The sequence below is a fragment of the Grus americana genome, chromosome 4, assembly GCF_028858705.1.
Source record: "Grus americana isolate bGruAme1 chromosome 4, bGruAme1.mat, whole genome shotgun sequence".
NCBI lineage: Eukaryota > Metazoa > Chordata > Aves > Gruiformes > Gruidae > Grus > Grus americana.
The window spans coordinates 7,287,613-7,305,460 of NC_072855.1; positions in this window are offsets into that span (position 1 = coordinate 7,287,613).

The following is a 17,848-nucleotide window of genomic DNA, read 5'->3' on the forward strand; positions in this document are numbered from 1 at the left end:
TTTAGTAATCGGTTTGTTTGCCAGATGTTTCTTTCTCTAATTTTATCGCAGAGCACATACAAGTATGTGCTGGAATTAAAATGATAATTGGGAAGAACACAGTAGCCAACTCTTAGTTTATTGCAGCAGCATAAACTAGAGTGATTTCCAAGATGAGAGCCATTACTCCAGATTTGCATGGGTGTGAGATATGAATCCAGCCCATTCTCTCAGGGGAATGTCTCTTGCAAACAAATAAATTCATCTATGAGCCTTTTAAAAATAAGTTTTGAGAGTGGTAGGGCAAGAGAGAGCCCAGACTGTAAAGCGCTCCCCTCAGACTGGAGGTTGTGTCTTCCAGAGGAAAAAAGCAAAGTCCACCTCACTGCTGACTGCCCCAGGTGCTGAGGTTGACCATTGTCCTTCTGAAGCTGCCATGAGCCCAGAGGGAACCACAGCCTGCAGCAGACACCCAAAACATGGAACACAAATAAATAAAACTGCAGTTGAAATGAGGCACGGAGCTCCCTGAGGTGGATCTGTTTGGGACCTTGGCAAGGCTCCTAATCCATACTCCCTCCCCAGATATACCTGCAATGCACTGCAGGAATTGGTTCTTTAATGTAAAGTAAATCACTTTTTCAAGTTATTATCTTTTTTTTTAATTTCTTTTTGGACAAGAGTAATCGTCAAGTGTGCAACCAATGGACACATTAAATATGGAAGCTGAGTAATACTGGAAACAGAGAAAGTTTTCTGGCTTTAAATGAGCTGCACTTGCTGAGATCTGTGTGCACAGCAAAGGTATTTTGCAAAAAAATGGAGCTGACACACTGTTCCACTTGTACCAAAGCATCAAATGGCATTTTTTAGGGAATTGCTGCTGTAATATATTCTGTAAAGAAACTAGATCAAGAATACTGAGACACAGCTCAAAACGATAATGTGCCTTCCCCCCAAAGTGTCGATAGTTTCAGAGCGGGAACAATGCCAGGTTAAAGCAGAGCAAATATTTGCAGTACAATATTTTATGCACTAGAAAATTCCTCAAGTTTTTTTATAGATCATTTTGGCTGATAAAGCAATTCTTTAACTGCTGTTCTATTTGAGTGCTTTCAGAAGCACTGCTGAACGTTAGTTCAGGAGGACAGATTTTTTTCAAAAAACTAACACCCAGATACAAATAGAGCATTCATTTTTGTATACTTTTTGTAAGTCTTTGTACGTTTTTAGTTAGTCTGTTGTGGAGGGATTGTATATAGAATGATTTTTAAATTGTAGAGATGTTCAACACAAAATCTCAGATCCTGGAGCTTTGCATACAGCTCCCTCCTTTTTCAGCTTATTGGTCATAACCCTGGGAGCACAATTCCCCAAACTCTGAAGGGATTTTGGGTCTAGATTTGAAATGAAAGGAAGGTCCATTCATTGAATATACACTTTTATTTACCAAAGGAAGCCAAGCTCAAACCACATATGTTGAACTTTGGCCATATATTCTGTAAGATATGCCTTCAAATGCAAGAAGGCATGCCATCTTAAGAAATATCTCTCTTTCATGGTTTCAAACAGATTTTTTTGCTTTTCTAGGGTTTGCCCTCTTCACTACTCAAAGAGTAGGTATTCAGTTGATAAATGAGAGACCTCTTGCAGATAGAGTCTGTCTTGGCTACACTCACACTGTCAAAAAATGTAAATACAATTTGTAAGGGAATCCAAAATTTTCTAGGAATGCTTAAACCTTACAGAGTGTTAAATTCTTCAGACAGCACAGGGTCTGTCTAGATGGCTTACTTGGAGATATGTATGCTCACTTCACCAGAGGAAACCCAAACTAGAATTCAGGATGGCTTATTAGCAAATCCCACACACTGAGCTATCCTTATAAATACCTAAGGAACTAATTTATAGGTTACCCCAGAATATGAAAAGAGGAATGCACTGATTTTCCCATAGATGGTTAAGTGAAAAAATATTTCTCCACAATTTGTTATTACTTTGAGATAATATAAATTAATCCTGGCTTCTACAAATGGTTTTACTGGCAGAGACAGTCAATCAAGTAGCTTAGCTTAAGGGCCTTGTTCTGGATTTTAGCAGCATTTTAAGACAACAAGCATAAATGCTTCACTAATATTTAAGATGGGATTCATTGATGTGGCCGTGCTATTTCATACCCTTAACCTATAACCATCTTTTTTAAAAATAGACACGTAATAAGCCTGTTAGCTGCAGAGGATCCTGCACAACCCCTTAAAGAACCCTAACATGAAAACTCGGTCAGAACAAACTAGTTTCTGTTCATTCCTGATGTTATTACATGGTGAAGCTGGTCAAATATTTAAATAATCCATGTACAGCCCTTTTTTGGCCTTCACCCAGTACAGCACAAAAGCTGGCACTCGGTTCTGTAGCTATCTAGGGCTCCCTGAAGCTCATACTCATGTCTGGTTGCTCATCTGAGCTACAGCCTTTGCTGTCTTGTTGCCGGTCACAGGGGTTGAAACAACGCAGGTTCCTGTGGGAAGCAGTGGATGGCAGAACAGCCACATCTGGAGGTCACAGCTTGCCACACAAATGCAATTATATTATTGTCTGTTAAAATAATAAATTTAAAATATTTACATTATTGAACATAATTGATACATATTAAAATAGTATATATATTATATAGTATTATATATTAAAATAGTTCAACAGCTACCTCTTTATCATATTGGAGTTACGGTAGGACGTTGACCTTTCCGGGAAAGGAAAAGGGATTGCACCTTCCCTGAGAGCGAGAGCCCATCTGTACAGGGAGGGTGCCACAGACAGCTCTGTTGCCTCAGACAGGGGACGAAGGAATTGGTCTGCAGTACCTGAGTCAACAGGAAGATCTTAGCGGAGTCATGAACTAGACACTGGCAAAAAATTTGGAGATTTTAGCCACCAGAATTTCTCTGCAAGTTCTTCCTTGGTTTTCATTGCTGAGACTCTGTGCCCCTGGCTCCCAGGCAAAGCAGTATGGTCAAACAGCTGACCAGAACTGCACCCTAAAACTGATCTGTTCATGACAACTGTCCTGGACTATTGCATTGAAGCAGCTCTGTGGTAGCAATGGTAAGATTTCACAGTTCTACTCAAAACCAGCTGAAAACCTCCAGTCAATTTCTGATAGCCACCAATAGCTCTTTGATGTAAACCACTGGGTTAAAACTGTTTGCCCAAACATTCACTATTTAGTGACTATTTCAAAGTAAGAATTTTCCTATAAACGAAGACTTTATATGTAATTGGTGATATTATGATCACTCCCGGTGCTAAAGTCGCGTGCAGCTGCCGGAGCGTGCAATGGTGAGAGCAGTTCCTCATGGGAAACCTGTGCAGACTCTGGTATTTATGGACTTTCATACTTCTGCTACACAATGCTACAATTACATTAATGTCATTTTTGTCATTTAATACTGTTGCTAACCCACATAATTGTTAAGGGACTACACAGTGCAATTTAGCATAATTAAGACAATTATACAGTTAAGCACCATGAGCAGTCAGTAGCCGAAGCTTTTGCCCAGTATAAGGAAACCTGAAGGCTGCAGTATGGTTCTCGGGCACCCTCAGGGTTTTGATTGCAGGTGAGCATAAAGGTGTCCACGATGCGGTGTCAGGACATAGCAGATCCTCTGCCTTTGTACCAGGTGGATGCTGTTGTTGAAGAGAGAGAGGGATCTGAGCCTATTTCCATCACCCCATAGGTAACCACATGGGAACTTGACCTTTGAGGTTGTTATCCGAGCTGGGCTGGAGATCTCACGGAGGGAAGATACTTAACACATTTCCTCTGCATTTTACATCCATCTGAAATGCATTTAGCTAACTTTTGAGGTACCTTGCATGTAAAACCTTGAACCACAATTGTAACCTCTCCAGTTTCCCTTATTCACACAGTATTTGATTTGGATGACATATTTTTACAATATTTATTTTTTGGCCCGTTTTGAGAGTCTCATGTTAATGCCACAAGAACTTCAGTCTCCTGTATAATATTTCAGACATGGAGGAAAAAATGAAGAAATAAAGAAAAAAGAAAAACCAGCCGTCTGCATCCACTTAAACTACATTACTATAAAGCTCAGTAAAGATCTGATCAGCAGTTTTTTTAGCCTGCTCTGATTTAATATGAAAGAAATTAGTGGAAAACCTAAAGGCTGAAAGGAAATTTTTGCCACTGTTCAAAACAGGACATGAAACCTTTAACATAATATTTACACACATTATGTTAAATACTTTCTGCAAAGTTAAAATTTAGCACTGCCAGCTTCAGATAGACTGGGAAGGACATTTGTTTACACTTAATAAATCTGATTTTGAGAAGAAAAAGTTTTGTTCTTTTTTTTTTTTCCCCTATGTATACACTAGCATTGACAGAAAATTCTGATTTATAAGTATGTAAACATATTCATTAAAAAACTTCTGAACACTTAAAAGAGAAGACACAATTTGCATTCTGTTGGATAGTGTTTTCATCTTGGCCTTCACAGTTGCTATGATTTATTATCTCTGGTGGTCCACAAAGCTTTGGAGATTCTTAAAGAATCACAGCTTTAAGTGATCTCTCCATATCTGAGTGTAGCTTTTTTTTTTTTGCTAGTAGACTTGGTCATGAATTTTCTGACAAAATATTTTACTATTTGGGGAGGAAGGTGTTTGCCAAGAAATATCAAACTGTCAGAAGTGACATTTTCACCAGAAAGCACTGTCCAGTTTCCCCAGGGAAAGTTTCAGGGTCCAGGGTAGAGCTGCTATTCAAAATAAGGAGGAGATGGACTTTTGCTAGGCAACAGTCTATAGTGCCCAGCCCAACTCTTTCAGAAAGATCTAGAAGACAGAAGATCAGTCTCCTGCTCCATCTGACCCAGAACAAGGACATGGCATTATAATCCCAGAGCCCTGAACCCTGGGCTTTAACCTAGAATGGGGAGAAAGGCTGGTACAATTTCAGCTCCTTGAAGCATTTTGAAAAATCAAGAGAGCTTTCATAAAATAGGAAAACAGCTTCCTGCTGAGCTGCAATTAAAATCATGCCCAATCCCATGAACACACATACTATTTATTAAGGAAGTTAGTAAGATGTGCCATAACTCCCAGGCAGAGGTGAGAAAGAAGTCTTAACTCACCATCTACTACTCTCATCTGAGATTTATCATCTAGCCAGATGACTCTGATCATTAGCACATCAAAGATCTTAAAACCTCCCTGATGAAAAAAGAAAAAAAACTTTTTTAAGACCCTGGTATTTAAAAAATCAGACATGTATTTGTAGATTTTAAGATCATATGGAAACTTTGCAGTCACCTTCTCTGACATCTGCAGAGCATATCCCAGAGGAGGTTGCCCAGCAATTCCTAAATCAGTTCCAATAAGCTGCGGTTGACTGAGGGCATCTTTCTTGGAAAGACATTCGGTCTAATTTAAAGACTATAAGCAATGGAGAGTCCACCACACTCACTGGCAAGCTGCTAGCTACTAAAAGGTCAAAATCTCACCAGCAGGAATGGGAGTTTTGGCTGGACTTACATGTAACCTGTACATTAAATATTCACAAAAGAACAAATTATTAAATATTCACAAAAGAAGCAGGTTATAACTTACTCCTCCCAGAAATCATAAGCCTCTAATAAGTAAGAAATCAGGTAAAGTATTCCCAGTTTTAAAAGAATTTTTTGAAGTCAGAGCAGGATGCACAAATATCCCTACAAGGAGTGTGATATTGTTCGTCAGATGTATTCTTTTATTCTTTTTGAAGAGTAAAATCTTAACGCTCAGAAACAGCATTTATTTAAAATGCATGAGCAAACCAAAGCATAAAAAGTCTCTTCTTTTAACTTTGCTCCCAATATTGGTCTTCTCCTGATGCCAATAAGAGTTCTAGAAAAAACACGAGTTACACTGACTCCATCAGTCAGAAATTGCTTGTATGGCAGGACTTCCAACAGAAAACTGAAGATATTTTATCTTGCCGTGGCCCCAGTTTTGGCCAATTGCTTTGCTATACTGACAGGCAGAAGTCCTTAGTTAGCCTTATGAAAAGCAGCCAGCCATAATGTAAACAAAGTTTCTGTTTATTCTGAAGTCAGAAAAATCATTCCAAGAGAACAATAAATGTGGGATCACATGTATTACTTACTTATCTTTAAGAACATTGTTATTCCCAAAACAGGCTGGCTACTTCTCACTTCTCTTGGTCAGTTCCTTTTGCAAATCCATCTCATCAGCTTCAGCTAATTCATCATTGTGGTTTGACAATAATCACTGACTTTCTTTCTAACGATAATCCGTGTTTAAAGGCTCTGTTATATAATATGCAATAAGCCAAGAATATCTTGCGACATTTGGAAAGGTAGGGCAGTAATGTTCTGCCAGATTCCTCTCAGCATTCAAACACCATTTTTTACATGCCAAAAGTTCCTTCAATTACTAATGACTTGTGAATTTTAAGCTGCGTAATTTATATCTGAAAACAATTAGGGAAGACAGTTTAGAAAAACTTGTCTGTGTTTTGGGAGATGTTACGAGAAGAAACGTCACTGAAAGAAAAAGAAAGAAAAGGACTGAAATTCAAACACGTGTCCTGGCCCCTTGGGAAAAGGTCAGTGTCAGTTTAGAGCCAGTTTCCTTCAGAAGATAATTCTGGAGGAGAAGGAAGGATGTTTCAGAGCCAGCCCCAGAACAGATGGGTGAGCAAGTGCTTGTGGGCTTGAAGAAGCAAAAGAGAACAGTAACGGCAAAGAAAGGGTTTACAGTTCGGTGGAAAAGAACATCCTAGAAAAGGGAAAACATATCAAGCTGAAAATCTGGAAAAAAATAAATGGAAGGAGATCTAAAACATTTGCAGGAGAGAGGAAAGATGTTAGAAGGGAAGTTTAGAGCCTCAAGCAGGGCATTAAGGGTGGAAACTGAGCTATCAGCAAGCTGGAGGCAAAACACCATCCTCCATCATTCATGAGCTGAGCAAAAAAATGTCCGTTCAGACCAGGCGAGCAGAGAACAAGGGTCAAGAGAAGAGATTCATCAAGAGAAAGGCCTGCCAGTTTAGAGCAGAAAAAATATCAGCTGTAGTGACAAAGGGCCTGTTTAGGGCCAAGGGGGCAGGGATAGCCAGGAGTTGCTGTTGCAGCCGCAGCCCAGGTTGTGCTGACCTCAGAGATACAGCACGGAGGGGAGCGCGCTGGTGCCAACAGATGAACGGGTCAGCAGCAAGGACTTGGCTGCGTGGAGCAGAGCAAGCGCTGACCTGGTAGGAAGTTACACCACATCTTTTCTGCAAAATATCTGGGGGCAAAGGATCAGCATTCAGCTGTCCAAACTCTCAGGTCAGCACAAGGGTGGAAACTTTAATAGAATTCCTGGTATCATTAGAAAAATAGCTATATATTAGTTTCTTTTTATTCTTGTTGGGACACGAGAAAACACTACTGAGGGAACTCCCCCTGGTTTCCCTACCTCACAAACATACACTCACATTTTCACTAAAGTAAAGGTGTTACTCCAAATTTCTAAACTCCTCTAGAGGTGCATTTAATGACACTGTTGTTCACCTGTTGCCTAGCTAAATTGTTTTAACTCGTTCCTCTTTGATAGCTGCATAAGTATGGTACATATATAGAACAGAGCAAAACTTTGAAGTATGGAGGGGGAATGACATACAAAGGCCAGTCCCTCAAATCTGACTCTCTGGCATACTTCTTCCAGATGAAGTAACATTGCAAAACTGATTTCCCACAAGCTCAACAGGGAAAGATTTTAAGGCTCAGAAAGAAGAGACCACCTCTGAAATCTGCAGGCTGTCTCCTCCAGTTCAAAGAAAATGAAAAAAAAAAAAAAAAAACAGTGTGTATCTGCTTGTAACCTACAAAGTGTCCCTGTCACCATTCTGATTAATTAATTTAGTTTTGCATTTCTAGCTTGGTTCCAGTGAAGGAAACAAATACACTTCGTAGACACTAATGCCTATAGCTTTACGACTAAATAATTATTTTTTACTGCTCAGTATGTCAGAATGTGGAAACAAGGCATATTAAGCCTAAGAGCCTATCAGCCACCCAATAGGTCTGGATGAAGGCTTGGGATAGAGCACAAATCTCTTTCATTATTCTGCTGAAAGATTCAATGCTTCAAAGAGTAGTATCTTTCATATGTGGACAGTTCCAAACCTCTCTGAAGCTGATGGACCTGGTAGCAGAATTTATTAAGGATCAGTGGGAGAGCAGAAAAAAATGCTCTTTTGTTTAACAACGGAAGTTACCGTTCATGTCACTAATCCGCATGACACAGCTGATCTATCAATTAAGCTGTCTTTGGTGGTTTGGCTAAGAACTGAATACACACCATAAACACTGCTCATCCCTTGGTTAGACCTGTATGTGCCTGCACAAGTGACAGAAGCAACCAGTGGCAGGTAGAAAACAACATAAAGAGCACCTATAAAGTAAAAACATCAAAAAGGGGTAGAATTAGTGAACAAAAATGGCATGATGAGCAAGAACACTGACTCCTAGGTCATTGCTGCAGGTCTCTGTGAACATTCTCCATAAGCAAACATGATTGCATTCAAGAAATACCTGCCACCATTTTCCCCTTCCAGTGAAAACAATCTTGCACGCCAAAAACGTTGGCTACAGGGCAGGCAAATATCAGCAAAGGAATCAAGTTTCCCAGGAGAGAAAGGTTGAGCTGATATCTGCAATCAAACTGGAACAAATAATAGAGGTACTCACAAAACTCAACAATGGCCAGAAAATAATTAAAACAAGAGCTAAACAATTGTTGGAGCCCTCTAAAAAGGAACCGAGTCAAAATTCCGTAGTTTCCCAGAAAAGACAGAAATATGACTAGGTCTTTGGGGGCAGCATGAAGTGTGTTTGAGCACATTGAAAAACCCTGCTAAAGTAAATGCAATTTTGACGAGCACATGAAAAAGAACTTCAGAAAACTGCCTTAAGACAAACTAAAGATTAATGTAGCACAGTATCCTTTCTTTAACAATGGCCAATATTATAAGTTTAGGGCAAAAGTGTTAAAAAAAAAAAAGTGATTCTTCTGCCTCTGCTCTGCTGTCATAGATTCTGACACTCAGTTTTTTCGGGACTTCCAAGTTGCACTTAGTATTGGATCAACATAATGCTGAGCAATGGGGTATGGTGGATCACAAAGCTTCTCATAAAAAAGGAAAACCTTTTTCAACTTGAATGTATTAATACATTTCAGCTGAAACAAAGGTTCAAGGACCTGAAAAGAAAAAGAAACAAACAACAAAAAAACACCCCAGTTTGCTAAATAAATCAAATGTGGACTCATATCATCTAAAGGACTTCCACAGAGAGGGCATTGGTGGTTCTTTCTACTCCAGCTTCTATTTGGGAACACCAAATGGGAGAGAAGGTATGGGTCAGTTCAGGGTCAGGCTTTTGTGAGGGCACACGTATCTCAGCCAGTCTCACATCCCAAAAAGCTGGTTGGGGCTTTTTTTTTGTGCCAGTCCAAACAGAATCACCCTGAGCATCCCCACTTTGAAAGCTGTACACAATACACCTACTGTACTGGTCATCTAAACCTGCCTGGGATCTGCCACTAGTCTGAGCTAGACAGATAACAGGTTACAGCTGGATGGAAAGCACAAGAGAAGAAGACCTTAAGTAACAGGGAGAAAGTCCAAGGAGCCTTGTGCAATCTCAGCTTATGTGGGCTTAGATTCAGAGAAAGATTGCAAGGCATAAAAGACTAACATAGGGATGCTTGCCTGAACTCAAACATGCCTCTTAGAGAAGAAAGGCCCAGGATACCTCAGGACATGGAAGAAGTTGCTGTGGTGCTCCAGCTTTCCAGTCAAGAATGTCTGAGCAGGAGAAGGGCCCGCTGTAGCAAGGAGGCTGGAAGATGGTATCTGTGAGCCCTGATGGACTGCTCCATCGCTGGCATGTCTAAAGCAAAGGGATTCTAACTTGGCTCGTGGCTTTTCTGAGCTAACAGGGAAACAATGAAACTATTTTTTTCATTTTTTTTTTTAAAGAGTTATGTTGTTATGAAATTTCTTTGTTTCATGGCCAAGACTATTAAATATCTCTGGCTGGCCAGATGGAGCATCATGTGTCTTCAGTGGAAGCTTCTCTTCTACCCGGGGAGCTGGACAGAGGGAAACGAAACTTCAGGAAGGAGCTGACAAGCAGCAGGGGTCAATTCAGCCTGAAGCACAGAATCCTTACCCTAGGGAACGGTACAGGATTCCTGTTCATCTTCAGGACTTGGGGACACCATGTCTGTTGTATTGTGTTGGTCTTAAAAATGGAAAATGCCCCGAATGAGGGGAAAACACATCAGAACAAGACCTGTAGCGATTTGAAGTGACAGCTTTTCACCCTGGGCAAAGAGCCTGTCCCATCTGGGAGGCCCACGGAGCAGATTTTGTATGGCTGAGCCTGCCACTGTCAGAATATTTTTTAAACCCACATTATACCACAAAGCATTTTAAAGTCTTTGAGCAGAACTTGCTATTTTCACTACTGCTCTCAGATGGTGAAACAAGTGGGCTGCCAATAGGAAAGTGAGCGCAAAGAAGCATCAGTTAGTTTAAAAAGATATTTGCTATGAATCCCAGTGGGAGGGAGAAATCTCCTCTTACAGAAAGAAAATGGAGGCTCTCTGGAAGAATCTGCTCTACAAACATTTTTTCAACACACAGTTTACTGTGGAGTTTTTGGCTTACACAGGGTTTTGACTTTACATGCAAGTCATGGAGAAAAATGTGATACAAGCTTTGGCACTGCCAGGTAAAGTGACAAGGCCTCCTTGGGAAATTTACTTCCCTGCAGTAAATCAAATTCTACTCCCAGTTCTTTCTGTTCATATATTAACACTGTCCTCGCACTGTAAGCACTAACATGTGTGCTCCTTGAAAGAAATACGGAAACGCAGGTACACTAGTACTGGAGATACCCCCTGAGCCTTTTAAAAGTTGAATTCAAAGTGTTTTGTCTGGTTTATTAGATTCTGTGAATCTAGAAATCCCACACTTGCCTCTGCACCAGCAATCTGATCGTGTAGTAGTAAGGTTCAATAGCAGTTCATCTGGTTACGTGCATCAAACCTCCTGAAAAAGACTGGGAACAGCATATTTCATTCCTTTGAATAGAAAAATACACTCCAAAAAGACAGTGAAATATATCATGGCCCTTTCCATAGTACTGTGTAAAATCAGGTCCTTCATAAATTCTCATATGTGGTTCCTGAAAAGAAACACAGAAGTGTGGATCTTATGCAAGCCTTCTACACGGCAACGCTGAAAAAATGCTCATTTCTGCTGAAGAAGATACTTTCACTTTATCAAAGGTTTCTCACACATTCAAACAGGGAACATTTCGCTTGGTGTGGGCAGAGCTATGAGAAAGAACAGGCTGAATAAAGTTTGGAAGACAACTCTGAACGTCGCAGGATCACCCAAAAAGATGTCACTTGACTGTTTCAGGTTTCTGCCACAAGAACCAAGGAGCATCGTTTCAGAGACTGAAACATTAGTACTAGAAAGGAACCAAAGAGAGCAGATTTTGCAGGAACAAGAGAGACCTGTCAGGGATACACAGAAAGAGCCTTTCCACATGCTGGAAAGCTCATCAGGTGAGAAGAACGTTAGAATGAGATTTGGTCAGATCAGTGGGAGCTGGAATGGCCTCATAGGGGGGGGAAAAAAAAAGTAAAGCGCATTATAAAGAATTAAATCTCTATCTTCTCTAAATTACAGCAGAAACATGCTGTGGTATGGAGATAAGCAGCCAGGACCACTAACACTCTGGTCTCCACATGCTGGAAATATCCAGGTGCAGAAAGCATCAAAAAGGCATTAGGTAAGGAAGCCCTTGCAGCACACCTGGGGAAACATCAAGGACACATTTTGGGAGGGGGACTGGCCTGGAAAGGACTTGAAACTGCAAGTAAGGGAACTGACTCCAGTTTTGTTACTGCTGCATCCAGAATAATGCTTTCTGCCAAAGAAATATTAGGTTGCCATCTGCTTTTCCTAAGGAAAATAACCCTCATGGCTCCCACTTGGGCTAGGTGTATAGACCAGAATGCAGCTATGTTTGTAGGGATTACACTCTTACCTGAAGGCTACAACAGCTGCCAGCATGGTACAGACAGTAAGGAAAACTTCTCTTGGTGCTCAAAACAGTCTATAATATTAACAGGTGTGGGAGATTTGTAGAACAATGTCCAAAGGACTTAAGCCCATATACAGAGAGGGAAGCAAAACCAGAATCCTGCTCTGAGCCCACTGCTCTGTTCGATTCTGCCTCTCTAAATCTTCTCAAGAGCATCCTTCCAAATCCACCCCACAGAAACCACGTGGCCCACTGCTTAAAGCAAACACACTGTTTGCAAAAGCCTTTGCGTTTCACACATTACGTCGAGTGTAAAAAGATCATCACTGAGAAACTTGTAAGCACACGCACGTTTGGAACGCCGAGCTCTGTACTCACTCATGTTTCACTCTTTATATTGCTTCATTAGAGACTCACACTCGACTGCTCCGTCTCAAACTGGTGAAATCAAGCCTTTGCGATGGGAAGAATTTGCACTGAAGCGCAGCCTGGGCCCATGAACTATGTCTCCAAGCTGAAAACAATTTGATAGATGGTGTGCTGACCACACAGGCAGGTTCAAAAGAAATCGGTTTGGAGTTCTGGAGAATTTTGAAAGTATTTTTGATCAATGATGTTTGGAAGCCTCAAGAACATTAATTCCATATCCAGTTTGCCAAAATGTCTACCTTAGACACGATTTATGAGCATATGTGTCAAGATATATTTAAAATCCTTTGAGACTTCCAAGTACATGAATAACACACGTATCATTACTACCTTTTTTTAACATAGTGTCATATAAATCAAGTGAGAGAGCCAGGCTTTCTCAACTAAGGAAAATCACTGCACTTAAAATAACAAAGGTAGTGCTTATTTATTAATGTACAATGACCAAAATTCCTATTAAATTCTGTCAAGAAGAGTTTAATGCGGCACTCTCTCAGGAACTGAAATTAACACATACTTAGAGGTTAAATTCACCACTTTGCTGTATCTGTATTTTTCATTTGTAAGCTAAAGTTTAGGAAGTCTCTGGTTTCTCTTCTGAAAAAGTGCAAAAGTACCATGTTAAAAAAATGGAAGCATCATGCACCCACTGTCTCTTCACTCAGTCATTTATCAGCCGTCTTGTGTCAAGGTGCCATAAGATGTTATATCTACAAGACATTTAAGGACGGTAATTTATCAGCAGCATTTCCTCATGCTCTCTGAAACGGTGGTTGTGAATCAGGAGGGTTTGGAATTCCTTGTTAGCCAGTTCATGCTGTCTGATGGGGACTGGTGTAAGCAGTTGAAAATGTTACTCACTCTGGATAGTGGATAATGGCCGTTGAGGGCATGGCAATGAGAAAGACCGACATTGCCATTTTAATGCTTCCAGCCAGTGGGAGAGTTACATGGTCAAAGGCTTGGGATGAGCAGTTACATTGTAAGTCAGTTATTCTGAGTGTATATTAAAGCATGCTTAGACTCTGTCTGGAATGGATACAATTAAATTATGTTAGGACTGATTTTTTTTATTATTTATTTTTTTGCAACCATCTTATAAAGTTGCCAGGAGTATATCTGTACTGATTGAGTCGCAGAGAGGAAAAGGAATCTTGACTATTGTTCCTTAGATAATCATCCAGCCAACACAATCATAACCTCAGAGTCTTTATAAGAAGAATATAAAAGAGCTTGTAATTTCCTTGACTGATGTTAATAACCTGAATGTTAAGGACCAGTGTGTCACTCTACAAAACCCTAACCTCATTCAAACCGGTTTCCTTGAGACTGACTCACTGCCATTTCTCTAAACAATTGCAGTTGGATCCCAGTGCGATTCTTCATAACAATAATTGCATTTACTTTTCCTGTCAGGGAAACTCATTTGGCTTTTTTTGGAAGATCTCCTTACTACATTTGGTAGCATGCAAAGGTCAGTTTTGTTGAAGAAAATTGTCCATATGTGCTCTCACTCCAGTTCTTTCTCACTAAAGGGCAATTTTACATTTTTTTATGGGACAGTGAAAAACACTAGTGGTTATTTTTTGTTCTTCGCATCCAGGATACACAGTTTAGTGAGTGACTTTCAGAAAAGAAAACTGCTCCATCTAGATACAAAGCCATTTAAGTAAGTATATTTATTGACTGAATCATAAACAGAAAGGAAGACTACCAAGATGCTATTATTCTCCCAGGACAAAGCCCTTCTCTGTCCCCTTGTAAGGCAGAGCACCCAAAATAGACCTGGGGAAAGCAGAACCCTGTCTTATGAATCAGCAGGGTGGTAGCAGTGGGACCACTTTGCTCACCATACCGTTCCTCAGAAAGATGCAGATGTCCTCAGACTAGGAGCAGCACATGTCCTGCAGTTCTGCTATGTTGGGATGGCACCGCATTGTCCCTAACTGAGCATGGGTGGCCCCTAGTACATAACAGGAGGACTTCTCCTTTGCTTTGGTGCAACAGCCTTTGGCTTTCCCAAGGCTCTGCCTGCTTCTGGTACTCATAGAGGACAGCTCTTCTCTAATTTTCAGGCACACCACCACCCACATCTAACCTTCCTCTAACTCTGGACCCTTTCCCCCTTAGAATTTCCCATGTGGTTTCTTTAGCTTCTTTTCCAAGTGGAATGCTCTAACATTTTGTAGTCTCCCTCAGACTCTCTGTTTGCACCCCCACCTCTCAAACACCTGCAATTCACCTTCTGCCTCTTGTTCAGATTCTTGCATACCCCATGATATTCAGTTCTCTTACTTTCCTCATTTTCTACGCCACTCAATAGCTCAAACCTTTAATTAAGTATGAAAATCTCATTCCAGGCATTGCACAATTATGCTGGATCAATTCAAAAAGACCAAGGACACATTAGGATGTTTGTCAGCAGAACAGACAAAGATGTGAAGAAACTGGCAGCTCAGCAAACCTCTCCTCTTCCTGCACAAACAAAAAACTGCAATACAGAAAAGATTGCAGATACCCAAGTAAGACAAAAATATTGGTAACAATGACATCACCTCTATGAAGGCCATAAGGGGCCTTTGCACAAAGCACAATCTCAATAATGTTAACCTCCTTTGCTAAATTACTTCTGCACAGTTTTAAGCTGACTCTTCCTTTAGCACTTCTTGCCATATTTAGTATCATGGTGAGTTTGTAAAACTCAAAGCCTCATATTCAAGTGGGGCCCCTGGGATCTGTAACGTCTCAGAACAAGTCAAGCAAGAGAAAACGTCATGATAAAGACCATTCCACCCCCAAAAAATCATTAGCCCGTCAGGTGAGGCATACTTTCTGGTATATTTACTTTTGACTTAAACTTCACATGAAGTCCCAGAACAGTCCAGACTTTGAAGGACTGCCTAGACAAAAGGGACAGCTCTACATGTGCCACCTTGTGCATGTCAAAGTGCAAAGAATGAAAGGCTTATCTGTTAGAGCTTTACTGAGGGGGATAACAAGAGAAAGGAAAATTGGATATAGAAGGAGATTACACATAACTTTTGAGTTTGCAAAAGAAATTTGATTTGGCAAGTCTGAGCAGAAGAGATTGTGCTCTCTGAGTTGGAGGCTAGTTTCAGTTAATGGAAAAATTTATTTTTGAAAGAACAAAAATATGTTAATACACAGTAAGTCTGTGAAGACATTTCACGACTGAGAACTGGCAACAGGCAAAGTCATTCCCCTCTAAATGTTACCTGAGGGAATTTAAAATAATTTAAAATTATATACCTCCAGAACCTTATTTCATCTTAAAAGAAAAAGAAATTACATCCATGTATAAATATTTCTTCTCCTGTGTTGGTGTAATAGAAACCATTTATATTATTTTTTCATAAATACTGCATAGAAAATGATAGTGGTAACTGCAAAGAGACAGAGGGTTATAGCTGTCACTGAGTAGATCATTCTAAAGAAAGTTTCTGGCTTCCTCTGAAGATTTAAGGACTGTTGGGAAAAAGGAAATTGAAAGAAAGGTGGCAGTAAGAATTTTCCAATTAAGTTTCCTACCAGGTTGTCCTCCAATGGGCACAGGCACTGACGTCTCTGCAAGGGAGGGCTCTGCTTGGGGCTGATCATTGTGAAACACTCCAGACGTGCATGGCAGTCCCTGTCTCCTCTCACTGGCTTTATGGTCATGTCATCAATGGCGCTCAAGACTTTCCATGCTGTGTAGAAGGACATGCCTTGGCTCACAAATACATATATTCCAGCTGCTTTTTGGTTGGCCATTTCCATGACAGTCATAGTCACACTTCCAGCAGAAGCAAGAAGGTTGGGGCTAAGCCAGGATAACCTACGAGAAAAACAGAGTGATGGATTATTCTCTTCTCTGAAGATGGAGGGTAATGCAAGCAAGGTGATGATCAGCCCTGGACATGTGTCCTCTTAACATATAGAAGGAGCTGGAATAAGATTTGAAGGCATTGTAGAGAGTAGCATTAGAGATGGCAGAGTGAGGTGTGGATGTCCTTGCAATGATAGATGCCTTTCACATGGACTCCAGGGCCAGTGCAGTAACAGCCACACCCATGGCCTCTCCTGTGATTGACCAAGTGGGTGGAAGGTCTGTAAACATCTCCTTGGGTACTCTTTGTTTCTCCCCTTGCGCATTTCCCACAGACAGGAATCCTGCAGCTCTCCATCTGAAGTAAAGACGCAAAACCAAATCAGCTGGCTGCTCTGAGGAGACTTTCTCCAGAGCTTGTCCCTCTCCCTACAGCTATTAATGAGCACCCAAGTGCAGCAAAGTGTCTTTCACATTTCTGTGGTCTCACAGTGAGACTTCACTGCTCTTATCCATTACAAATCACACTTTGATCCATAAGAGCTTGGCTTGCTTTTCAATATTTTAGGAACACTACTCTAACATATCAATTATAGTTATGCTTGCAAAGGAGCAGCCACAGATGTTGCTAACTCAGATTGCTGCTGGGAACAGGCAAATCCTCTGGAACCAGTTTCAGTAGAAACTAATCCTAAGAAAAGCTTACCTAAAAGTTCAGCATTAAACTCTGTGCAGGAGGTAGAAAGAGCTGACAGCCAATTAAATATACTGGAAACTGAAGGGAAACGTGGGGGTGGAAGAAAAATTGAGATATTTTGCTCTTCCGTGACTGTTGCCCTTGAAAAACTCATTCCATCCTGAATTTCTCCAATGCCATATCCTTTGTAGGGTTTCAAAACCAACATTGAAAATATATTTTTAAGGATAACCATGTCTGAAAGTTAAAGCCCTTTGGGGGAGAGTAAAAGAAGGACTTCAAAGTAACAAAATGCTAAATCTGGCAACTTGTTTTTAATGGAAGCAAAAACCTTCACGATTTAATATTTTAAAGTGTAATAAGAAGAGAAATGTCACACGTGGAGTTCAATTTCTACCCATGGAATTGTGCCCCAGATTTAACAAACTCCAACTTAAATGCTTCCACCACAACTGAAAAATGTTTTACTGACCTCGAGCTCATTGTACAGCAGAGGTCCAACAGTCTTGCTAAGACTGGGATCAAAGAAGTGGTGGTTTTCAAAGCAGCTAGCTAGCCCGATGTGAGTGAAATCCAGCTGGCTAGCATTTTGCAATCCAGTGAGTGCCAAAACCCCTTTTTTGTGGACTTTTGTTCAGGATGGGTTTCTACATGTTGCATCAAAATCTATTTTAGCTTCAGAGAAGTCTCTGGTCTCTCCCTCACTAAAGAGCATTACTGCACATGATGGTGCACAATGACCTGATTTGCCTTAGATCAGACTCCAGCCTCACAGGATGACCG